The sequence below is a fragment of the Typopeltis vanoorti genome, chromosome 9 (assembly GCF_054136105.1).
Source record: "Typopeltis vanoorti isolate ZY-2024b chromosome 9, IOZ_Tvanoo_1.0, whole genome shotgun sequence".
NCBI classification, from domain to species: Eukaryota; Metazoa; Arthropoda; class Arachnida; order Uropygi; family Thelyphonidae; genus Typopeltis; species Typopeltis vanoorti.
In genome coordinates this window covers 133,227,819-133,255,159 of record NC_143557.1, presented here as the reverse complement: position 1 = coordinate 133,255,159, position 27,341 = coordinate 133,227,819, and the positions used below count along the sequence as shown (strand labels likewise).

General features: G+C 36.3%; 1 protein-coding gene across 3 annotated transcripts in view; it reads right to left on the bottom strand.

The window, feature by feature from the left end:
- Nucleotides 1–27,341, bottom strand: part of LOC150103584 (uncharacterized) — a 242,367-nt gene that overhangs the window by 158,038 nt on the left and 56,988 nt on the right. Inside the window, exon 2 of one of the 3 annotated variants that reach the window (XM_090398303.1) lies at nt 19,571–19,657. The exons of the other annotated variants lie outside the window; for them this stretch is intronic. The gene's annotated coding sequence lies outside the window, so the exon portion shown is untranslated. The remainder of the gene's footprint in view (nt 1–19,570; nt 19,658–27,341) is intronic. 3 annotated transcript variants of the gene reach the window in all.

The window sequence follows — 27,341 nt, the reverse complement described above, 5'->3', positions numbered from 1 at the left end:
TTTACAACAACCTCTGGTAATGCATTCCACACATTCACTACCCTCCAAGCAAGAAAATCTAGTCCTAACACCCTTGTGAACCACACTCTTACACAATCTCCGGGGATGATCCCTCGTTCTCTCTCTCTCTCTACACTGTTCAGAAAAAAGCCATCAGTATCAACCCTATAAAATCCCTTTAATAATTTAAATGCCTCTATCATATCTCCTCTTTAACGTCTATTTAGACTACGCATTCTTGAATTCCCACTGTTTAAATTGCATTGGCTTCAATCTTTCTTCATAGGAAACATTCCACAGACCTGACAATATTTCTAACTTGCCTCTGGATCCTCTCCACCATTTCTTCATCACCAAGAAATCAAGGTGACCAGATCTGTGTGCAATAAGCAAAATGTGGTCTTATTAATGCCTTATAAAGTGGAACAGTAACTTTCCTATCCCTGCTTGTCAGTGTGTTCTTCAATGACCATGTAATTTAATGTGATGTTTTGGCAATCTTTGCAATATGCCCTTTAAAATTAAGTTCTCTGTCCACAATAATCCCCAAGTCCCTTGCCTGGTCAACTTCTTACAGTTCAGTTCTATTAATATAGTACACAGCATGTGATCTCATCTTCCTGAAGTGTATCACTTTATACTTAACCATATTAAACTGACAGCCATTTACCTTAGCCCATACAGCCAGCCTATTAAAGTCATCTTGCAAGATATCTACATCATTTGAATTGACTATCACTCTTCCCAATTTTGCATCATCAGCAAAAAAGTGGATAATCCCTTTCAAATTATTTCCAATATCATTAATGTAAAAATCATGTATAGACTTGGCCTTTTTCCTAAAATTAATAATAGAGAAATGAAGAGAATACAATTTAGAAACACATTCACATTTATTGACTTTGAAAAAGCATTTGATAAAGTTAAAAGAAATACTTTATTTAACATATTAAAAGAAATACCAAATAATATTCTAAAAGCTATCATAAGTATAATAAAATTAGTTTAATCCTTTATCCAAGTGTGAGCAAACAAAGTTTGCGCCTGAAGTATCTTCAGGACTATGGTAAGGTGATACCACACCAGGGCAACTCGTTGCAAAGGTGGAGAAAGCTACCAACACTCCTATCTCAGTATCTCCTATAATGCAAAATAATGCAAAACACATCTCCTTGCAGATATGTCTAATGTTATGCATTAAGGGAAGGGCCACTACCCAGACTAGTTTCGACCTTTATTGAGGTCTCTTCAGTGGGAGCCAGGCCCTAGTGGAAATACCAGGCAGAAGCATTCGCAGGTCATCTCCACCTATAGGAGTTGCCAAATGGTGTGCCACCCTTTTTTAATAAATTACTCTGGATTTAGAGAAGGTTGTTGAAAGTTTATTTTTCACTTGGTTAGAGTATAATAAAATTAGTTTAATCCTTTATCCAAGTGTGAGCAAACAAAGTTTGCGCCTGAAGTATCTTCAGGACTATGGTAAGGTGATACCACACCAGGGCAACTCGTTGCAAAGGTGGAAAGGATTAAACTAATTTTATTATACTCTAACCAAGTGAAAAATAAACTTTCAACAACCTTCTCTAAATCCAGAGTAATTTATTAAAAAAGGGTGGCACACCATTTGGCAACTCCTATAGGTGGAGATGACCTGCGAATGCTTCTGCCTGGTATTTCCACTAGGGCCTGGCTCCCACTGAAGAGACCTCAATAAAGGTCGAAACTAGTCTGGGTAGTGGCCCTTCCCTTAATGCATAACATTAGACATATCCGCAAGGAGATGTGTTTTGCATTATAGGAGATACTGAGATAGGAGTGTTGGTAGCTTTTTCCACCTTTGCAACGAGTTGCCCTGGTGTGGTATCACCTTACCATAGTCCTGAAGATACTTCAGGCACAAACTTTGTTTGCTCACACTTGGATAAAGGATTAAACTAATTTTATTATACTCTAACCAAGTGAAAAATAAACTTTCAACTATCATAAGTATATATGAAAATAATCAAATAGAAATAAGATTAAATACTTGGCATAATGGGATAAATTATGAACTATCATATCTGAGAGAGATAAACCAAGGAGTCTGACAGGGATGTCCCCTGAATCAGAGAAAGATGTTGGAAGTTTTTTCACTTGGTTATGCTACAAATGAAAGATACCAAGAAATTATATACTTGGCTTAATCCTTCATCCAAGTGTAAGCAAACAAAGTTTGCACCTGAAGTATTTTCAGGACTGAGGCAACTAGTATATAGAAGCTAATAACTTCACATCACTTGCCTTAGTATCCCATAATGCAAAGCGCATATAATAGTATCCCATGATGCAAAGCACAAAATAGTATCCCATAATGCAAAGCACATATTATGGGATACTAAGGCAAGTGATGTGAAGTTATTAGCTTTTATATATGAGTTGCCCCAGTCCTGAAAATACTTCAGGTGCAAACTTTGTTTGCTTACACTTGGATAAAGGATTATGCCAAGTATATAATTTCTTGGTATCTTTAATTTGTAGGGATGTCCCCTTTCAGCAACTCTTATTTAATATTTATCTAAATAAAATAATAATAAAATGGAATAAAAATTTCCATCAAGGTATTAAACTTTCTCCTACTGTGAACTTAAACACTCTCCTTTTTGCTGATGATCAAATAATAATTACAAATTCTGAAGATAACTTACAGAAGGATATTTTAAATTTAAATGAAACAGCCTTAGATTACGGAATGATAATATCAACAGAAAAAGAAAAAACGATGGCCTTTAAAGGATGATCCAATACAAACTAAAACAGTAATAGATAACAAGATTTTAGAACAGGTGGATTCATTTAACTACCTAGGATATATGATTACACATGAAAATGAATAAGATATAAACCTAAAATTGTGAAATATTTAAAAATAACAGGTGTAATTAACTCTATATTTAAACCTAACCTAGTTCAAAAACAAACCAGACTAAAAGTATACAATATATTAGCTCTACCAGTCCTATCATATGGAAGCGAAATCTGGACAATAAAACAAAAAGACAAACAAAGATTAATAACAGCTGAAATGAAGTTTATGAGAAAAACTGCAAAGTATACTCTATTCGGTCACAAAAGAAATGAAGAAATTATGAAAGGATTAAACCAGGAATCAGTAATAGAAAAAATTAAAAAAATATAAACATAAATGGATGGAACACATTGAAAGAATGAAAACAGAAAGATTCCCAAGCCTTAAATTACAAATCATTAGGAAAAAGAAAACCAGGACATCCTCTAAAGAGATTCAACAATAACTTCTAAGGCTGGAACAGGCCACTCTAGGTCTAAATCCTTGAAAAGCATCATGAAGATGATTAATGTAAAAATTAAACAACGGAGAACCAAGTCCTGAGGTAAACCATCCGTCACCTGCCTTCTCCTGGGCTCAGCTCCTCCATAAACCACTCTTTGATATATATCCATCAGCCACCCTTTAATCCAAATCACCAGCTTTGGATTCATCCCATTTGCTCCAATTTATGCAACAGAGTTCCATGTGGAATCTTGTCAAATGCCATTGCAAAGTCCAGTAGTATCACCGCGTAAGGAGTTCCTTTATACAACTCCACTGTTACTTTATTAGAGAAGGTAAGTAAGTTACTAAGGCAGGACTTATCCTTTACAAAACCATGTTGTCCCTTATAAAGTATCATATTTCTGTCCACCCAGTCCTGAATTCTAATTTTAATCAATTCTCCACAACCTTAACCACCACTCCTGATATACTGATTGGCCTATAATTTGCTACTTCTGTCTTAGAGCCTCCCTTATGCAGTATGATTATTTTCCCCTCTTTCCAGTCTATTGGAACTTTACCAGAACTAAGGCTTAAACTAAACAGCTTGGTTAGATGAGCTAATTCTCATGCACCTTCTCATAACACATGGGCCGATATGCCATCTATCCCAATGGCAGTGTTAGCATTAAGGTTGTGTAACATACTAAGCACTTCTATTTCATCTATCTCCAGACTCTCATCAGTCAGTGACACATTTGGCACTGCAATATCACAACCAAGATGGTACACTTTTGCAAAATGATCACTAAGTAACTCAACTAATTGATTTGCTTCTGTAACTTCCCTACCATCAACACTTCTTAAGGTCATCTTTCCATAGTTATTATTATTATTCGTGACACCTCCAAGGAGTCCGAGGACTCATCGCAGGAGGACACCTACTATACAACTATTTCCGCCACTACACCGAACTTCTACTACCGATCAACGCCATCTACTGCCCACTACCACAACTAGTATTTTTTGTTTGTAAATTGCTTGTGTTCTGAAGGGCAAATTTGTATGTGGGATGAAAAACCAGAGTTTCCAGGAGAAAAAACTCTGCTACCTCCACATGAGATCAGCTAACTCACCTTCGATTAAAAAAGTCCACATAAAGATTTTTTCTTTCGCAACGAGAATCGAACTTAGGCCTATTCCAATCGAAGTGCGCAATGTACCGTCGTTCTTCCAACTGCGCTACGGAGGAGCTTACTTTAATGCGCTGTTGCCATAATTTATAACATATTTTCAAATTGATTAATGAGAAAGAACAAGTTACATGTTCTTTCTTGCTGCACAGGCAGATGTTCTAGCATCCTAGAATTCTCTAGCATTCATCCTGCACAGGCAAATGTTCTAGCACTGAACTTCATCCATGACTTGTGACGAGTCCAACCACACCATCTCATCCAATGTGTGAATTATTTCGTTGAACGAAAGCTTTACGAAACGAAATCACACATCTTTTATGACAATTCAATGACTTTTATTCCTCCTTTTACTTGCCACATAGCGAAAGAATTCCTTAGGATTTCTTTTGGACTCATCAGCAAGCTTCCTCTCATAATTAGCTTCGGCCTTCCTTACCATACAGGTCACCCTCTTTGCCTGTACCTTGTACTGCTCATCACCTTTTTCTTTATACTTCCTCCACAACCTTCTTTTTATCTGCAACTCCCACTTAATAATACTATTCATCCATTTTAATACTACTTGATTTCTCCTAACTCTGGGAATACAGTCTGATACTACTTTCCTTAAGCACTCTTTGACAATCTGCCATGCACCATCAACATCTCTCCCCTTCAAATTCTCATGCCATAGCACTGCTGAAAACTTACTTCTCAGCTTGTCATAATCATCAGCCTTGTAATTCCACAAATTCTCCTTTTTAACAGAATATGCAGCACTTCTTACAATTTCCCAGGTCCAGACCACATGATCGCTTTCCCTCACAACATGAAGACAGTGTAACTAAATTAGTTATTGGCACTGTCGGTGCCAGGTTATTTTTCACCCTAGGTAAAGTTTACAAGTGCACCCCTTATTTCATAAACTAAAATGTTTCTAATTGACATTAAACAAAATAAAATTGTCTTTCAGGTTAAATTAATAGATAAATTAATAGGGCTTTTTTATTTTCTTTTTTAATTAATTTGAAAATTCTCTGTTATAATTCATTTACAAAAAAAAAAAGTTATAAAATACCAAAATTTAATATTTTAAAATGTTAACGTTTTAAAATATTTATCTTAACTGAATTTTAAACAGCAGTAAGTTCAAATCATTTAGGTAAGGAACAAAAAAGAACCAAGAGTTAAATAGTAAAATAGTGTGATGTGTGAGAGATAAGGAAAAAGAATCGATACCTAAATCACATATCACTATTTAATTTTGATATTTTAGTAAAGTATGAATAAAGCATATCTTGAAGTTTGGTGCCCTTTCATGGCTTGCGCCCTAGGCGGTTGCCTATTTTGACTAAATGGTAGCGCCGGCCCCGGTTATTGGTATGTTCTCCAATGCTATGACCAGATCTTACACTCTCAAACCTCTTGTCCCTTCCATTACTAGTTGTCTCAGGTAGTAATCTCTTAATGACTGTATAAACTCCATTTCCTTCCTTCCTTCCTTGTGACCATTCCTTCTCTCAATCTGGCCACATAGTTAAAATCCCCCATAATAATTACTGGACCTTCACTCATCATGCTAATTTGCCAATGCCTCTATATTCTATCTTATACCCCCCCCCCCCTGGGATCATAGCAGCAACCGATTACATATTTCATCCTGTTGATCTCTATCTCACACCAAATAGCCTCAAATGAACGGTCTTCTGCATACCTGTTATCTTGAGGCTCTTCTACCCTTTTTTTTGGCTTAAAAACTTCATCTATCATTAGCAAAACCCCTCCCTCCATTTTGTTCTGCCTGAAAATACTGTATCCCTTATCAAGACATCCACCACTACAATTAGCCCAACTACTACTACAATCTAACTTTGACCTGAAGCAAAAGTGGCAAGAACAGTGGGACAGCCAAACAGATGACATCACAAAATTTTCTCTCAAAGAATTACAAGAAAATTTTGATGCTTCCTCACACCTCCCACAAAAATCCTGGACTCAGCTTAATAGAATACGAACTTGTCATGGTGTATGTGCGGACATGCTTTTTAAATGGGGTAAACAACCATCCCCAATTGTGATTGTGGAGCTCAAAGACAAACTGTGGACCGTATTGTGACTCAATGTTATCTCAGAGCATATTCAGGAGACAAATTGGACTTTTTAAGTGCTACACCCGAAGCTATGAACTATCTGACCAATATGGATGTAACCTTTTAATTTTATATGTTTTTAAAGTGACAGTGTATTGTACTGCATGTTTTGATATTCATGCCATACGAATAAATAAATAACTATATCATTCTTAGTTAACCAAGTCTCACTAATTCCTATAATTTTTGGCCATGTTGTACTAACTAATGTCAAAATTCTTCACACTTATTCCAAATACTTCTGGCATTAGTATACAATAAACTGCAATACTCCCTTCCTCCCATAATCTCCCTCTGTGTGAATTAGTCCACTCTGTATACAGTTCATTTTCTGAGAAAAATTAATCCCATATTCACAGCAATTATTGACTTTAGTGCTATTAACAGCTGACTCTATCACCCGCCTCCCTAGCAAATCCCATTCCCTGTTTTTGACCATTTAGAACATTTATAAATGTTCTAAATGCCATGCAGATGCTATTATTATGCTTCTCATCCCAGACATTCATAAAATTAATATTCAGTTTCATTTCTTTACAAAAGCTTTTACACAATCTTGATATCATTCCATTTATTATAATCGCTTGTCTTTTAATTCAGACGAGCGATCACGCTATCGAATCTTGGTAGCATATTCATGATTCTACTCTCGCTCTTTACATTCATTACTATCATTAAGTCTTTCAAATCCTGTCTCACAGAAAATCTTTCGCTACCTAGATCATTCATTCTCACAAATACAGTAATCTCACTCACTCTATCCCTCTGCAACTTCATAGCCTCAGTTATATCCCTAATCTTTGACCATGGATAACATGCTTTAATTACTCTACCATCTTTCACACCCTTAATTACAGAATCCTTATAGAGTATAATATCTTTTTTCCTAAACTTCACATCCCTTAGACCCACAGATGCTAGTTTTTGTTCCTAATCTTCTCTCGCATTCTTTTGTACATCGCTCAGTAATCTCTGTGTATTTATTTCTGCACTTTTCATTACATGCACACACTCACTTAATCCATTACTAAATAATCTGCCATTCTCAATCCCTACATACTTTCTATTCCATAAAAAACATTAGAACATATTGGAATGCTGCAAGATAAATTATACACAAATTGGTCAGTTCAAAATTATAAAATATATTCCAATCATTTAAAAATGTCAGTTCCTTGGTTCCAGGAGAATCTGTATAGCACAATTTACTTCTCATGCTTCTATCAGTTACATTGGGGTATGGTTGTATAAAGAATGTATGTTTCCTATGAGACTCATGGCACTTAAATGTGATGTCTTGATGATCACTTAAACTTGAGACAGTAGACAAACCAGATGTATCATCATATATCTCACTCAAACTTTGGTGTTCATATGGGTCAAGTAAAACAGGTGAAACAGTAGACACATCAGAAGATGTGAAATGGTGTGCATAATCTTTCGTTTCTACCCCGTGACATCAGGTTCAAGTGGGGTGCAAAACCAAAGACACTCAAAACTACATATACTGCACTCATACAACCCACTATGGAATATGCCTCATCAATCTGGGCTCCAGCATCTACTAGGAGCCAACAACAGGATCACATCTCACTCAGGATTTTCGATGCCTGGGCAAGAAAATCTAGACTAAGGAGATCATCCACTTTACAATATGATCATGAAATTAGAAAACAGATTGACTTAGAACATCTGTCCATTGAAATAAGCAAAGAACCATTCCTTTCCACTATTCTACCAAAAAAAAAAAAAAAAAAGATAAACTAAAATCTCCTAGAACCTTGTTCAAAAAAGGATTCACAGGAAGAAAATAAAAGAAAAGGACTTGACATTATACATCACTTAAATAATCTAAACCATGTCATTGCCTACACTGATTGATCATCTGATGAAGCACTCAATCAAGGAGGTTCAGGGGTTTTTCTAACTCTACCTGGAGATGAGGAAATGCAAATCAAAACCACAGCTGGAAAAATAGCTTCAAACTTCACTTATGAATTAACAGCCACAAAAACAAACAGTTCTAAAGTTCTATCTCTCTAATCCAGTAATAAACATTACAGAAAGAATAACCATCTACAGTGACTCTAAATATGCACTTGAAGCATTAAAAAATGGAAAAGCAAAACTCACACAGGAAATTCATGAACAACTAACAACGTTAAATTTTAAAAATATGAACTGTATAACGCAATGGATACCAGTCCATGTAAATATTGTAGGCAATGAAAGAGCAGATGGTCTAGCCAAAGAAGCAAGACATTTATCTCAAAAATTACACCCACTCTCACTAACTGATGCTAACTCAGTCACCAAAATAAGATTGGTAAAACAAACACTCAAAAAGAAGAATGAAATTAATTTCACTGATAACTGAAATAGAGAAATAACCACAATCATCACCAGACTAAGGACGGAACATTTTAAAGGCATGAAAATTCAGCCAGATAGTAGTAGGAGCTATGAAGCATGCAAACTGCCCAGGAGTTAAACTAACACCTGCCCATATCTATTCTTGTCCAGCAATTGCTGCTGCTGCTCTATAGAAAACTGACAATAACCCTACAGAAAAGCTCTACTCCATCAAAGTTCAACAGATTGCCAAAGCAGTTCTACAGTTCCATGGTCATATCTAGAAGCTCTTCAATGGACTCGACAACAACATCAGGTTCAAGAGGTGCTTTCATAGATACACAGAGTGATAAAGATACTAAGTAATCTGGACTGACATCCATTGTAACTACAGAAGAAATGGTAGATTCTGATGAATTTTCAAAACTAGAAAATAAAGGACTGTTGTCAGCAGGACCCAAGGTTTGGATTGGCAGGTGGGTATTAACTGAAGCATCAGAAAATGAAAGAGACAATACACTGGTATGTATTGATTCATCTGACAGTTGGCCTTCAGCAAACAGGTCAAGATGTCTTGAAAGTTGATGTAGATCACCACACTCATTAGGCAAGTTTGACTTCTTATCCTTTAATTATACCAATTCATCTATAATACTGTTACTTGAGTTGTCAAATGATGCTTGCAAATAATTACCTGGTTTAATTTTACAAAGTGGGATGGAAACCAGCATTTTAAGATGCTTAACCCCTAACAACATCTGCCTTATATCACCTATATCAGATAATGAATTAGATGGTTCAATGCTTGATGGCATTTGGCTTTTTGTAACATTAAGATCTAAGTCCATCACAAGTCTTTTTTGACAATTTTGCTTGGTGACTCTTACTTATCTGTCTCCATTGTTGACTGCAGCTTTCTTTTGCCAGACACAATATGACTATTCATATGCAGTTTTCTTTCCCAGCTTCTTGATTATCATTACCTGAAGCTTCCTGCTGCGTGCCTTCCACAGTATCATAGCACTTACTAGCAACTTCCAAAAAATCTTAATTTTTAGCAACTCTGCAGCCTTTAACAATGATGGAGGCATATCCCATGAAATGTTAATTTCGCCATGATACACATGTTGAACAAACAACTTTAAGTCATTAACCTTCATATCACTAAATGTCACACAACAGGATAATTACTTGAGTTCTCTAAAAGTAAGCTGTAGAGAAGAGAGCTGCTTGTGGATAGAACCACTTTATCAGCCTTAAGGGTCATTCCCTCACAAAATACAAGGGTTGTTTGAAAAGTTTGGTAATTTTAATAGACAGTAACACAATTCGTTCATTCATACCAGTGTTGGCATGTATCATCTTTTTCATGACCCTTGGCAAAATTTTAACCACGTGCAATGTGTAGTTCTTGTTTGGCAAACATTTAAAATGACCCAGTTTGCATTTTTCATAAAAATGGAGAAAAAAGAGTTTTGTGCTGGAGATTTTGTGCAAATAATTACCTGGTTTAATTTTACAAAGTGGGATGGAAACCAGCATTTTAAGATGCTTAACCCCTAACAACATCTGCCTTATATCACCTATATCAGATAATGAATTAGATGGTTCAATGCTTGATGGCATTTGGCTTTTTGTAACATTAAGATCTAAGTCCATCACAAGTCTTTTTTGACAATTTTGCTTGGTGACTCTTACTTATCTGTCTCCATTGTTGACTGCAGCTTTCTTTTGCCAGACACAATATGACTATTCATATGCAGTTTTCTTTCCCAGCTTCTTGATTATCATTACCTGAAGCTTCCTGCTGCGTGCCTTCCACAGTATCATAGCACTTACTAGCAACTTCCAAAAAATCTTAATTTTTAGCAACTCTGCAGCCTTTAACAATGATGGAGGCATATCCCATGAAATGTTAATTTCGCCATGATACACATGTTGAACAAACAACTTTAAGTCATTAACCTTCATATCACTAAATGTCACACAACAGGATAATTACTTGAGTTCTCTAAAAGTAAGCTGTAGAGAAGAGAGCTGCTTGTGGATAGAACCACTTTATCAGCCTTAAGGGTCATTCCCTCACAAAATACAAGGGTTGTTTGAAAAGTTTGGTAATTTTAATAGACAGTAACACAATTCGTTCATTCATTCATACCAGTGTTGGCATGTATCATCTTTTTCATGACCCTTGGCAAAATTTTAACCACGTGCAATGTGTAGTTCTTGTTTGGCAAACATTTAAAATGACCCAGTTTGCATTTTTCATAAAAATGGAGAAAAAAGAGTTTTGTGCAGTGATAAAACACTTTTATTTAAAGAAGTGGACTGCCGCACAGATCAAAGCTGAGTTAGATGCAGTTCATGGGGACTCTGCACCAGCATTAAAGACTATTTATTTTTGGATGAATGAGTTTAAACGTGGTCGTAAGTCCATCGAAGATGAAGCGCACTCCGGATGCCTGACTGAGGTCACTACGAAGGAAATGACTGACAAAATCCATGGTATCGTTATGGAAGACTACTGAGTGAAAGTGCATGAGACTGCTGAGATTGTAGGCATCTCAACTGAATGGGTGTATAATATCCTGCACAAAAAATTGCACATAAAAAAGCTGTGTGCACATGATGGGTGCCGCAATTGTTGACTGTTGATCAAAAACTTATGCAAAAAAGACATTTCAACGCAGTGTTTGGCAATGTTTAATCACAATTCGCAGGATTTTTTTTTTTTTGTGTCACACAAAAAGAAACTTAGATCTACCATTACAGATCTGAATCCAAGCAGCAGTCAAAACAGTGGACAATACCCGGTGAAAGAGAACCAAAAAAAGCGAAGTTTTGTCAGCTGTGAAGGTGATTGCAACTGCTTTTTGGGATTCCCAAGGAATTATCATGATAGACTATTTGGAAAAGGGGTAAGACAATAACAGGATTCTATTAAGCATCATTGTTGGACTGTTTAAACGAGGAACTGAAGAAAAAACGGCCAAGATTGGCACACAAAAAAAAAGTTCGCAATCATGAAGATAATGCACCATCCCACACATTGCTATCGCAATGGCAAAATTGCATGAATTGAGGTTCGAATTGGTTCCACATCCACCATATTCATCGGCCTTGGCCTCGTGTGACTTCTTCTTGTTCCCAAACTTAAAAAAAAAACTTTGGCTCAGTGGGAAAAAATTTTCTTATAATGAGGGTGTCATCAAGGTTGTCAATGACTATTTTGCACAATTTGACAAATCATACTTTTTAGATGGGATGAAAAAATTGAAAACTCACTGGACTAAATGCATAGACCTCGATGGAGACTATGTTGAGAAATAAAGGTGATTTTATCCAAAAAAATATGTTTTAACTTATTTTTTTACCAAACTTTTCAAACAACCCGCATAATGTTACATCAACCAGACTTTCACTAGCAAGTAAATTATCAAAAGCAGTTAATATATTAGATTTATGATTGCACCCTTTCAAGAAAATTTTCTGTAATCTTATCATATTTAGTACTGAGCTAAGATTATAACAACATACTTATATTAGGATTCCTTAACCAGATTGAGCAGCATAGTACCATCGACAGAATTCCTATAGCAGTTACATATAATGTACTATAATATGTTCCTACTAAATTAACTCACACCTGGATGAAATAAGGCTTGGCTGTTTACACATTCACCACCACTACAGTTTCGTAAAGTACACTCACCACAAACCAGTAGACAATTTACACAAACCTATATACAATGATTGGGCACACTTTACAAATACAGTGTATTCAATCTAAACCTCATACTATAAAAAGAAATACGCTACAAGAATATTTCACTAAAAATCATGAACAAGTTAACAGCACTAAATCATTGCCACCCACATGTCACAGCGCCACTGTTTCCCTCACCCCAGAACTAACACCTGTCATGTATTGCCTCTTCAATCTATCCTATTCAACTGCATCTACCCTACAACATGTAGCATGTCTGCATCCAGCCTATCCCAAAGGAAGGTGATAATTCAACCAATGAACTACTGTCCAATTGCTCTCACTTCTGTTATCTCCAAAATTATGGAAAAGGTCATCAACATCCAACTCTTCAACTACCTAGAGCTATACTAACTAATCAGTGACCAGTAGTATGAATTCTGCCACTCACGATCTAGAGAAGATCTTCTTACCTTAACCACCCACCTCGGGACTCAAGCCATGGAGAAATTTGAAGAAACTCACATGGTTGCCCTTGACATTTCAAAGGCATTTGATTGGGTTTGGCACAAGGGCCTACTTAACAAACTACCATCCTACTTTCCTCACTCATTAACTGGATTGCCAACTTTCTCACTGGTCGCTCTTTACGTGTCATGGTAGATAGTCTACTCTCCTCAGATTTCACCACTAACGCAGGAGAACCTCAGGGTTTTGTTCTTTCACCCACTCTCTTCCTCTTGTGTACAAATGACCTACTCTCTTAGACTTCCAATCATATCCATAGCTTTGCCAATGACGGTACACTCCATTACATTCAACAAACCTTATAAATTAAAGATGCCAAGAAATTATATTCTTGGTTTAATCCTTTATCCAAGTGTAAGCAAACAAAGTTTGCAACTGAAGTATTTTCAGGGCAGGGCAACTCATATACAGAAGCTAATGACTTCACATCACTTGCCTTATAATCTCATAATGCAAAGCAAATATCCTTATGGACATGTATAATACTATGCATTATAGGAAGGGTCACGACCCAGACTGGTATCAACCTTTATTGAGGTCTTATCAGTGGGAGCCAGACCCAGTGAAGTTAAATTTCCATATACGAGTAACCAGAAGGTGTCACACCTTATTATTAAAATACTCTGGATTACATATAGTTGTTAGAAGCTTTTCCACTGGGTTATACTATAAATTACTGAATTATTTGCTTCTGCATTACTTCAACCTTGGTCACCTCTGGGTCTTTGTATCACCATCATGGCTCTCACTGATGAGACCTCGATAAAGGTTGAAACCGGTCTGGATAGGCTCTCTTCCCATAATGCATAGCATTATACATGTCTGTAAGGATATGTGCTTTGCATTATAGGATACTAAGGTAAGTGATGTGAATATATGAGTTGCCCTGTCCTGAAAGTACTTCATGCACAAACTTTGCTTGCTTACAATTGGATAAAGGATTAAGCCAAGTATATAATTTCTTGGCATGTTTAATTTATAGTAATAACCAAGTGCGAAAACTCCCATCGATAAACCTTCTAGTCTCAAGTATTAGAATCCTCAAGATCCATGACCTGAACTGAGATCTCCTAATTATGTCCCAGTGAAGCAAGGACAAATTGGTAACCAAAACCCAGTCCTACCTGATCCTCACAAGAAAGAGCTCACATCCCTCCTGCTTACCTTACTGAGATATCCAAACACGATCAGATTTCTCTACTCAGACTGACCTGCACCTCCGATCTTTCCTGGCACAACCACATATCAACTGTAGCTGCCAAGAAAAAAAACTTGGTGCACTTTTATGCACAAGACACTACTTCACAGCTGCTAACTCTATACAAAGCCTAAATCTGCCCAGTCTTGGAATATTGTTCCCATATTTGGGGGAGGAGCACCAAAATTCTCCCTAAGATTGCTTGATTCTATCCAAAAGAGGGAAATCCAGCTAATTAATGATCCCTCTCTCACATACCCATTTCAATCTCTCTCTCACAGATAGTGCTCCTCTGGTGTGAATTGGCCACTAATATTCTTCCACTCTTCTCAAAATCATTAAAACAAGAGCCGCTGCTAACCAAAACCCTTTTATAGTCCATTTTGAAACACACCAAACCAACTTCACTGCCAACTCCTTCATCCCATCTACTTCTGTCCTTTGGAAGAACAGTCACCTCAACTGCTTTCCCCAAAGATTACAACCCTTAGCTGTTCAAGCAAAATATGAACAGATTCCCCCTTTCTTCTATTCCTCTCGCCCACACATGGCACTAATGTGCTATAGGTCTTGTGGCTTTTAGTGTGTGGATCATGTATAAAATAAATAAGTAAACTAAAGAAACCTTAAACTATTCACAATACTAGTGATCACCCATAGTTTATCCTCAAGCTGCAAATAATGAAGGCAGTGGAACCACAGAATGGAAATCAGCTATCACTTAAGTTTTTATTTAAATTATTTATTTATACATTTTTAAAATTTAAGGATCAGTTTCAATGTTTGAAGCTATCAGCCAGTCTGGAAGGATTACAAATGATGGTAATATATTGGGGGATAACATCTCCACATTTTCAAGCTACCTATGTATTGTGAATTCAAATCCAACCGTAGCATGTATGCTTGTGAAATGCTTTAGGTCGGAGGAGGAGGTCTTCAACGCATGGTCCACAGGCCACCTGTGGCCCACGGAGCTCTTTGCCATGGCTCGCCAGCCATTTTGAAAAAATAACTACCTAACATTAAAACGTGATTAAATAAAAAATAATTTCAATGAAGCCCGCGGGCCTAAGCTATACTGCAGTATTTAGAATTGTAACATGCTTTCCAGATTCACAAGGAACACCATGCATTTGATGCTTTACATAAAATCCTATAAAAATAAATATTAAATAGACATGCTTCTTCAGCCATCTACCAGCACCAAGCAGTACTTAAGTACTGGTACTAACAACATTGCAGGTAGATGGCTGAAGCAGTAGTTCGTTCGAGCACGCTGTCTAGTGCCTTCCAGATACATCTCGAAGGTTCTCAATACTTTGTTATTTTCATATAAATACACGAGGATCTCATCCACAGTCAGTCAGTCGTGAACAGTGTGATATTCGTATTAGTGCATGCAGGTTCGTCGTGTCAGCCACAGCCTATTGTGGTTTTATATTGCCAGACTTTTTTCATTAGTGTGAGACATATTCAGTGGATAATAACCATTACACGGCCATTTTGGATCATTTTTTGGGTTCACCTTCCATCACTATGGCGTCTACAAGTAAAAAGCATAAATCAAGTGATTCTTGTTGGGTTTTTAATGAAAAGTGGACCAATTTGTACTTTTTTGTGCCAATCAATGATAAGCCAGTGTGTTTAATTTGTCGTGAGCCAGTGTATCAAAAGAATACAACATAAAACAGAGACAAAGCATGCATCCAATTTCGATCACCTTCAAGGGTGGCTTCGTGTGGACAAAGTGAACTATCTCCAAATTGATTTAAAATGCCAGCAGGGTACGTTTAAAAGGCAGAGGGAAGAGTGTGCGTCAAAGTAAGTTATGTAATAGCTGAAAAAATTGCTAAAAAATCAAAAGTCCTTTTTGGACAGCGAGTTTGTGAAAAAGTGTCTCATCGCTGCCGGGAATATTCTGTGCCCAAATAATAAGGAAGTGTTTAAAAAAACCGAGCTTCTCTGGGGTAACTGTAGCACGACATGTCGAAGAACTTGCCAATGACAAAAAAATAGTCGTCCAAATTTACGTCATATTCACTTGCTTTAGATGAAAGCACAGATGTGAAGGATACAGCACAACTGGCTATCTTTGTCTGTGGCATTGATCAACAATTCAATGTGACAGAAGAACTGCTAGCACTCATACCTATGAAGGGAACGATGAAAGGCACTGATATTCTTGAAGCCAGCAAGAAAACGCTCCAGCATTTCGACCTCAGTTTAACCAACCTCAAGGGCGTGGTAACTGATGGTGCCCCCTGCTATGGTGGGAAAGAACGAAGGGTTTGTTGCGCTGCTATGGAAAGAACCGGAACTAGAAGGAAAAGATTTCATCCATTATCACTGTTTAATCCACCAGGAGAATTTGTGCACGAAAACTATTGGATTTGAGAATGTCAAAAAAGTTATTGTGACTGTCATCAACGTTATTAGGGCAAGAGGATTGAATCATTGTGAATTCCAAGAGCTTTTGACCCAAGAGTGCAAAGCGGATCATGGCGATATGGTTTATTATAGTGATATGCACTGGTTCAGCAGAGGGAAGGTTCTTAAAAGAATCTTTGACCTAAGGAGCGGAAGCAGTTTATGCAAACCAAGGGGAATCCGATTGCAGAATTTAACGATCCAAAGTGGATGACAGACTCTGCCTTTGTGACCGACATCTTTTTGCATATGAATGACCTAAATACGCAGCTGCAATCCAAAGATCAATCAGGGCATGCTCTGTTTGATCACATAAAAGCTTTTGTGGCCAAGCTCAAACTTTGGAAAGCACAACTCACAAAAAAAGACAACTAATTTTCATCTTCTTGCTGAGTCCAACTGTTCGTCTCTTGATGAATACGCTACAAAATTAGCCGTGTTGCGAAGTGAGTTCGAAGAAAAATTTAGTGGTTTTCATAACTAACAGTCTTCTTTAGATTTATTTTCAATGTCATTCAGTGTCAATGTTGCCGAAATGCCAGGCTCAGTACAAATGGAGCTGCTTGAACTCCAAAACTCTTCTTTGAGAGAAAAATTATTATTCTCCAGAATGAAGCATGTGAAGTCCAAGACAAGAACTCAGATTACGGTCCAACATCTCGAGAATACTCTGTGCATAGCGACTTCCAACACTGATGCCAACATCGACAAGCTGGTCAAGGAAAAACATTACCAAGTTGTCCAATACTGAACTGACAGTTCCACTTACCTGCCCATTCATGCAATCTATTCAAGTGCTCTTGTATGGCATTAACATCAGCCTGACTGTGCATTGCTCTCCCCAGTTTTGCATCATCTGCAAACAGCTGGATATCACTAGTTAAACCCAACCTAATATCATTAACATACAAATTGAACAACAATGGCCCCAAAACTGACCCCTGCGGCACACCACTGGTGACCTTTCTCTTTCGAGATACTGCACCCCATATACAACTTTCTGATACATATCCGACAGCCAGTCACCGATCCAACACAGAAGTCTGTTATACAAATCCCATCTGTTTCAACTTATTTAAGAGCTTGTCATGTGGCAGTCTATCTAAAGCCTTTGCAAAATCCAAGTATACACCACTGTATATACATCTCCCTTGTCCAAGGTATTTGTCACCTTGTTATAGTACATAAGTGAGTTAGTGAAACATGATCTCCTCTTAACAAATCAATGCTGATAATCACAGAGAATACTGCGGTTATCAACCCATTTCTGTATCCTACTTCTCACCAATCTCTCCAGGACCTTCACCACAACTCCAGATATACAGACTGGCCTATAATTTGAAGCTACAGCCTTATCACCACCTTTATGCAGTGGAACAATTTTACCCTCCTTCAACTCACTTGGAACCTGTGCTGTCGCAAAACTCTTATTAAACAGGCATGCCAATGCTACTGCCAGCTCTCTGGAACATTCCCTCAAGATGCATGGTGATATGTCATCAAATCCTATCACCTTATTAACATCAAGGTTATTTATTTCCTCAAATACCTCCTGCTCACTCACGATTAAGCTATCCTCTCCTATGTCCTCCATGCTTAAGTTCCGCATGATTCCACCCTGATCAGAATGAAACACCCTTATAAATTCATATTTCCGAATTTAGGGACACAACACAAACGTGTTGAAATGATTATTTTACTTATTATTAATAAAATAACATTTGCCGTTTCAACTTCTGTATTGAGGTCATCATCAGAAGGATACATGTGTATACAAAACCAAGCTACATGCTCTTGCACTCTATAAGATAAATTAAATCTATGCTGTTACTTAATCTTTTTCTTGGCCTGACCTTTAGTGATAAAAAAATAAAATAAAATAAACAAATAAATAAAATAAATAATATATAAAAAATAATAAAATAAAATAAACTTTTTTTAAAATAAATAATTAATAAATAAATAACTACAATAAATTTTGCTAAAGTCCTCCTGTACTAAGATTCTTCTGGATTCGTACAGTTCAGATTGTTATACTACAATTTTCTTCTGGACTTGTACAGTTATAATGTAACTGTACAAGTCCAGAAGACAGTGAACAGTTACATGATATAATGTAATATCATGTAACTGTTCACTGTCAGTAACTACGAGAAGTAATTTCACAAAATGAATTACTTGTAAAATAGTAACACAGTACCCCTAAGGAGGTTAAAACAAATGTAAATATATGATGTATATATATCTACTTATGTCTTATTTTTACTACTATGTATTTATTTCTTATTGATCTAATAACAGTAGAACAAAGGTATTAAGAATCAAACCTGAATGTAACTAATCATGAAATGTCATGTAACTGTTCACTGTTATAGAATATCAGAAGTAATTTCACGAAATGAATTACTATTAACAAATAGTAATACCTCTAATGAAGTTAAAATATATGTAAATACTTGATGTATAGATCTACTTATGATGTGTTTATTTTACTACAATATATTTATTTGTGATTAGTTTAATAACAGTAATACAAAGGTGTTAAGAGCTAAAACCTGAATACATTTAATAATGTAATGTCATGTAACTGTTCACTGTTAATGACTGAGAAGTAAATTCACAAAATGAACTATTTAACAAATGGTAATACCCTTAAGGAGGGTAGAGCATATATACATCATATGTAAACATATGATGTATATATATATATCTGTATATATTATATCTATTTATAATGTAAATATTTTACTACTATGTATTTACTTGTTATTGTTTAATAAAATATAGCTCAATGGACTAGAGCAGTAGACCGGAAATCCAAAGACGCTGGTTCGACTCCAGCTGGCCGCCCTGCAAAATATTTTTGGGTTTTCATTTTTCAAGTGTTAAAAAAAGTTATTATTTCTATTATTTATTTTATAAATCAATGTTGAAACTTCAGAGAAAATAAATTTTTAAAAAGTTAAAATTGTTTAATTAAGATTTTAAAGTAAATTATAACAAAAAACGACAACAATAATCAAACACACTAAAAACAATAAAACAAAAAAATAGCCAAGATACTAAAAAAGTATAACCTACACACAACATATAAGCCCTACCGCAAACTTGCTACCCTTATCCGTTCTACGAAAGATCAGCTCCCTCCTCTCTCTCTGCCTGGAGTTTACAAAGTACCCTGTTCCTGTAAGCTTGCGTACTTTGGAGGAACACAAGTCGTACATCGTTAAACACAACTATGGCCATTCAGGCTTGGCTGACCATGTTTTGGACACCACCCACAGAGTATCATGGAAGAAAACCACCATGCTCCACCACAGCAAATTCAAGAAAGAGAGACTTTTCTTAGAAGCAGCAGCAGCAGCTCTCAGAAACCAACCAAATCTTAACAAATACGGTTGCATTAAGCTTCCGAAGATTTGGGAAACACTCATCACCAGAGGTCCCACCTTACATTCCAGGCCACCTACTACTGCCCTTAGAGGGACTTTAGACAGGACTTTAGTGTCACTCACGTGGTTGGGCTTAGCATTGTAAGTTTTAGTGTGCATGTTACATTAATTGTTTTTGTAATCCCCGTAGATGTCCTAGCGACTAGGACGAAATATAGGAAGTATTAAATTCTAATTTAATTCTTTTTGAGTGTTGTAAAAAATCCATTAAACCTCCAACATAATGTCCTCACAACACTTAAGCCTCTACACAACAATAAAACAGATTAACAACGAGAATAAATAATAAGACAATGAAAGAATTGCACACTATTTACGTACAAACACAGCGATTGGGCCAGACTAAACGGGCCCCAAAATAAGCGTTGTGCCCGGTAAACAAACACGATTGCTAGCGCACGTGCTTCACAATCAAAGAATCATGCACTATGTACGTAGGTGTCAACACAGTGACTGGGCTAGACTAAACTTGCCCCAAGATAAGCGTTGCGCCTGGTAAACAAACATGATCGCTAGTGCACGTGCCTCATTACTGTGTTCTACACATAAAATAGGGCCAGCCGTGGCTGGCCCCAGAGACCGTACTAAGTCGCATTATACAATATTGCTACAAAATACTACAGTAATTTTTTTTATTAAACAATAAAACATGTTGGAAATAGATCAAAAAATAATAATTACAAGAAACATATTTTTTAAAACTACAATTATTGGATTGTCATAATCACCAGCCTTATAATTCCACATATATCCTGTCCTCACAAAAGTCTGCACATGACTAGCCACAACACAGGTGATTACTTCATGATCACGTTCACCAACTGGAGGAAAATGTGAACCCCCCCCCCCCTCTAACAATTACATCCTCTGATGAAATGGGGAGATCTAGAACTCTTGTTCCTCGTGTGCCTTTCTTTATGTGCTGCCTGAGATAGTTATCTCTCAAGAACTCGAGAAATTCATTTTCCTGATTCCCAAATGCTATCTCTTTATTCCAATCTATACCACCATAATTAAAATCACCCATTACCCTTCCTTTGTTCACTAATCTAAGTTGTTTATACATTTCTTCATCACCACTTTCCACATTCCCAGGCCTATAGCAACATCCAACTAAATATGTCTTCCTCTCAACCATCACATTACACCACACTGCTTCATAACAATTGCCAATATTTCCCCCTTTCATGTCTACCCTATTTGGACTTAATTCCCCTGCTATCATCAGCAGCACTCCCCCTCCCTTCCTATCTTCACAAAAAATACTGTATCCTTCCATTTCTATTCCCGTTACGATATCATCTTCATTCAACCATGTTTCACTTATTCCAATGATTTGGGGATGAATAAACTTAATCACTGAAACCATCTCATCCCCTTTATTTCTGATACTTCTGGCATTTGTAAACAAGCACAACAGTTCATTTTTAGGTCTATAGCTAGTCCTCTCCAAGCCATATGTTGGTTGTGATTTCTCCACTACACCTGCTAAATCACCTTTATCACTACTTACCACATATACCTGCTCAGCCTTCACTTCTCCACCCACATTGCAATATACTCCATCTTCATACACACATTCACTGCCACTTTCAACATTCACTCTCTCTACACCATGTCTCCCCTCCCCTGAGTCCCCCCATTTCCCTGTTCCTCTTGTATTCCCGTTCTCTCTTCTTCTTCTCTCACACTATTATTTCCAATGCCAAGCACTTCTGTCTCTTCAGTACCTCTTTCCTGATTTTTCTCTTCATCTCTTCCTTCTGATCTCTTGCACACATCACACACTGTACTTCCACACACTGTACTTTCATCCAGCAACACTTTCTCCAGCACACTCACTCCAAACCATTTAAATGCAACCCATCATGCCTGTATAATTTCATTCTTCCCTCAAACACATGCCATACATCCACAAACTCCACGTCCTTCTCCTCACACAGTCAGTTAGCATACCATTCATGATTTTGGCTCTCCATCTTTGCTACATCAGCAGCATATGAAAGTCTAGGACACATAAAAATACTGTAAAAATAAAAAAATTCCATATATAGGACAATGAAATAAAAACAAAAAGCTAGTCATTACAAGATGGTAAAAAACATGATGAAATTCAATATATAAAGACTGAGCAACAATCAAAAGAGAAACAAGAAAGAGACACAGAAAGCTGGAAAAAATTTGTATCATAACTAGAAAAGCGTATATACAAAATACAATCTGATGCCTACAAATTACTGAAGCATATGAATGTAGATATAAAAGAAATTGCAAAGTAGATTTAAAAGAAATCTTAAGATTGTTTTACATTGGATAGACAATATGATTTGGTGTAATTTTTTTTTTTTTTCAATGATGAAAGAATTAAAGGACAACTTAAGTAAAATAAAAAAATGGTAAATCAGCAGAAGATAGAATAAATTCTGAACTGTATAAATTTCCAAGAATTTAAACACAAAGAGATTCCAGAATAACATCTTACAAGCTAAAACATACCCAGGGGCTGATATTGAATTAGACCACAATCCTGTAGTGATTAAAGCAGCAATAAAATTAAAGAAAACAATAAAACCTCTAAACATAGAAAAATATGATCTTGGATCCCTTAAAAATCAGGAAATACAAGCTAAATTTTTAAAGGAACTGGCACAATCCACTGCTGTTAATGTTCCTGATCCTACCAAGTATCCTTATCCTAAAAATGAGATTGAAGATAGATGGCAGAAATTTAAAGAGGGCATAAAAAAAGGCAGTAAAACAAACAATTCCCAAATTTGAGAAGAAAATGAGTAAACCCTGGATGAATGACAAGATACTGAAAATGATGGAGGAAAGAAAGAAACACAAAAATCGTCCTGAATACAAGTACTTAAACAAAGAGATCAGGAAAGAATGTAGGATTGCAAAAGAACTATGGCTCAACAACAAATGCAAGGAAATTGAACTTCTGGACAAAAAGCACAAAACCAAAGAACTTCATGAAACGTTAGGGAGATAACTAACACATCTTGCAAAAGGGTAGGCTCTCATTGCATTGAAGATACCAGTGGAAACATCCTAATGGAGAAAGACAAAATAAGGGATAGATGGGTAGAGTATTCAAAGGAACTCTACAATCATGATAGAATAGATAAGCCAATGCAAGAAGATTTGGAGGAGCCTACTATTCTTACCTGGGAAGTAATAAATGCCATTAGAAAACTGAAACCAGGAATATATGGAATTATGGCAGAATATCTAACAGCTTTAGATCATAAGGCTATAAGATCACTGACTGACATATGTAACAAAATATACGAAACTGGACAGCTGCCAAAAGATTTTAAGCACTCAACGTTCCTACCAATACCTAAAAAAATCGAAGCCAATCAAATGTGAAGAATACAGAACAATCAGTCTGATCAGTCAGATAGTAAAAGTTATGTTATATGTCATTCTAGAAAGAAATAAACATAAAATCAAAATGGAAATTAATGAAACACAATCTGGTTTCCAGGAAAATAAAGGAACTAGACAAGGACTCTTCAACATTAGAACTATTAATGAAAGATATCTGGAGAAGTAGAAAGAAGTTTACTTATGTTTTATTGAATACACAAAGGCCTTTGACAATATACAACATGAACAAGTAATCAAATGCATCAGAAATTTAGGAGTAGATGGTAAAGATACCAGATTACTGATAAATCTATATTGGGAGCAAACTGCCTCAATAAAAATATCAGGAGAAATCTCGGTAAAGAAGGGTGTCAGACAAGTCTGTGTTCTTTCTCCTATATTGTTTAACCTCTATACTGAAAATATCTTCCAGCAATTAGAATTTCAAGAAGTTAGCATAGGAGGCAGGAATATAAACAACTTAAGATATGCAAATGATACAGTACTGCTAGCTGAAAATAAAAAAGATCTTCAAAACCTACTAGAAGAGACGCTGAAGCTAAGCGAAAAATATGGACTTAATTTCAACTTCAAAAAAACCAAAATTATACTGGTAACAAGAGAAAAAGGAAAAAATATCCGATATAAATATTAAGATCAGAGGAAATACTTTAGATCAAGTAGAGAGTTATATATATTTGAGTCAACTAATTACAGAGAATGGAAAGTGTGATAAGGAAATATTAAGAAAAATAGAAATTGCTAGATCAACCTTCATTAGTATGACCTCAAGGGAAATTCACACAAAAACAAGAATAAGGCTGTCCAAATCTATGTATGGTCAACACTGCTATATGGAGCAGAAACCTGGACAATATCAAAATATTGTGAAAATAAACTAAAAGCCTTTGAGATGTGGATCCTCAGAAGAATTCTTAGAGTCCCATGGACTGCCAAAAAAACTAATTTAGAAATATTAGACATGATTAGAGAAGATAGGAATCTGTTGAAAACCATTAAGAAAAGGAAAATCACCTACCTTGGTCACGTACTAAAGCCCTACAAAAAACGCTTCTAGAAGGAATGATACAAGGAAAAAGAAGAAGAGGAAGAACAGATTGGATGGGAAATATTATTATTATTACGGGCACCTCCAAGGAGTCGACAGACTCATCGAGGGAGGCCCTAACATCATGTCAAGAACAACTATTCGACAGTCACACAGTATCTATCATACCTCACCTTGCACTCATGCACGGTCATAGCACCCACAACAGACTCTGGCAGCTTATTGCACTCATCCACCAAATATTAAGGACTGGACCTTTTTGTCCTATGAAGAATGCAAAAGAGAAGCACAAAACCGTACATGGTGGAAGCTCATGGACAACCTCCTGGAAAGTGATGACATCTGACAAGACAAGATAAATTTCCCAGAGAAATTTCATCAGATTATTAAAATTTTTAAATATATATATATATATTATTACTTATACAAGTAATATGTAAATATTACATACGTGTAATATATATACATTACAGATGCCCAAAACCACTTCAACAGCCTTAGGAGAACCGAGAAATATTTGGACTAAAAATAAACTCCCAAAAAACAAAGATATTAAAACATCAGATAGATTGACACATCAATATAAAACAAAATGATCACCTTGAAATAGAGGACTTTGTATAACTTGGATCACACATCTCAGATTTCTTAACAGACATTAAAACAAGAAAACAGAAAGCACTGCAGTTCCACAGAAGTCTCAATAAAGTATGAAAGTCGAGCCTCATCTCAAAGGAGACGAAGATTCGTCTTTAAAAGTGCACCAGCCAGTCTATCTTTCTGTACAGCTACCAGACCTGGAACATTTCAACAAAAGCAGTGACCAATATTATAAACAGCTTTGGAACTACTTGTTAAGAAATATCCTGGATTACTCCTGAGAAGACCACATTCCCAACTCTACCATATTAGATGAAACCCAGCAAGATCCTCTAGTCAGCACTGTTCAAAGAAACCAAATAAAATGGCTCGGCCACCAACTTAAACATCCACCCTCGGTACCCTTTGATGCTCTGGTCCTCTACGCCCCTACAGATGGAAAAACGAAAAAGAGGAAGACCCCAAACTCCATACTGGAAATACATCAGCAATATTCTCCCCGTTCTGCCCTCCCCCAACTCTCTGCATCAGTGATCTGTCAATTAGCATTTGACAGAGAAGCCTGGTTTTCCTTCACGTCAAAACAACCTCCAAGTCCTATCTTTGTACACAGACTACTTATTTGTTTTGATTGGTTTCCCTATTTATAATTGTAAAATTACAAATAAATGATGATGATGACATATTATATATATATATATATATATAAAGGGATAAAATAAAACCTGCTAATTATAGAGGTATTAATTTACTGAATACATGTTACATGTATACATGAATACATGTCTGCCGGCCTGGTTGGCCGAGTGGTTAGTATATCTGCTCTCCAAAAGGCTGCAGGTTCGAATCCCGCAATGGGCATGGATGTTTGTGATTGTCTGTGAAAGTACTAGTGGTGGTAGTCGGCGGTAGATAGCGTTGGTGTTAGATGATGAAGGTTGGTGGAGTAGTGAGATAAAGAGTTGTAGAGTAGATGCCCTCCCTTGATGAGTCTTTGGACTCCCTGGAGGTGTGATGTAATAATAATAATGTTACAAAATATATAGTACAGGTACACCACCTGTACTATATATTTTGCCATAACAAAGGAAACCACATCAACGCCATTGCTTGTCCCTTGCTTAGAAGCCCTAGCCAGGGTTAATATCATCATCAAATTCCTGATATGTACTCTCAGGGAGTGAACAGGATAATTATGATAGTACTACATGAAAAAGTTACACCATTAATAATTTCCAATCAACAATTTTCCTTCAAATTAATATTATCTGTAAAGACTCCAACAGTTTCAGATCTTATGTTTCTGTCTTTTAAGACACTTTTTACTGGGTCTTTTTATCTTGTAAACCTCAAAGAACAGCTGTTTTGCTAATATTTCCTCTCCAATTCTGTTTAAGTGGCCATACCCCCTGAGATTAGATCTGGTAACACACTCCTATTTTTTTTTTTTTTTTTTTTTTTGAAAGTTTATTTTTCACTTGGTTAGAGTATAATGAAATTAGTTTAATCCTTTATCCAAGTGTGAGCAAACAAAGTTTGCACCTGAAAGTATCTTCAGGACTCGGGTAAGGTGGTACAACACCAGGACACTTCTTGCAATGGTGGAGCAAGCTACCAACACTCCTATCTCAGTATCTCCTATAATTCAAAACACATCTCCTTGCGGATATGTCTAATGTTATGCATTAAGCGAAGGGCCACTACCCAGACTAGTTTTGACCTTTATTGAGGTCTCTTCAGTGGGAGCCAGGCCCAAGTGAAGATAACAGGCAGAAGCAATAGCAGTTCATCTCTACCTATAGGAGTTGCCAAATGGTGTGCCACACTTTTTTTAATAAATTACTCTGGATTTAGAGAAAGATGTTGAAAGTTTATTTTTCACTTGATACTGTCAGGCACAAACCTTGTTTGCTCACACTTGGATAAAGGATTAAACTAATTTTATTATACTCTAAGCAAGTGAAAAATAAACTTTCAACATCTTTCTCTAAATCCAGAGTAATTTATTAAAAAAGGGTGGCACACCATTTGGTAA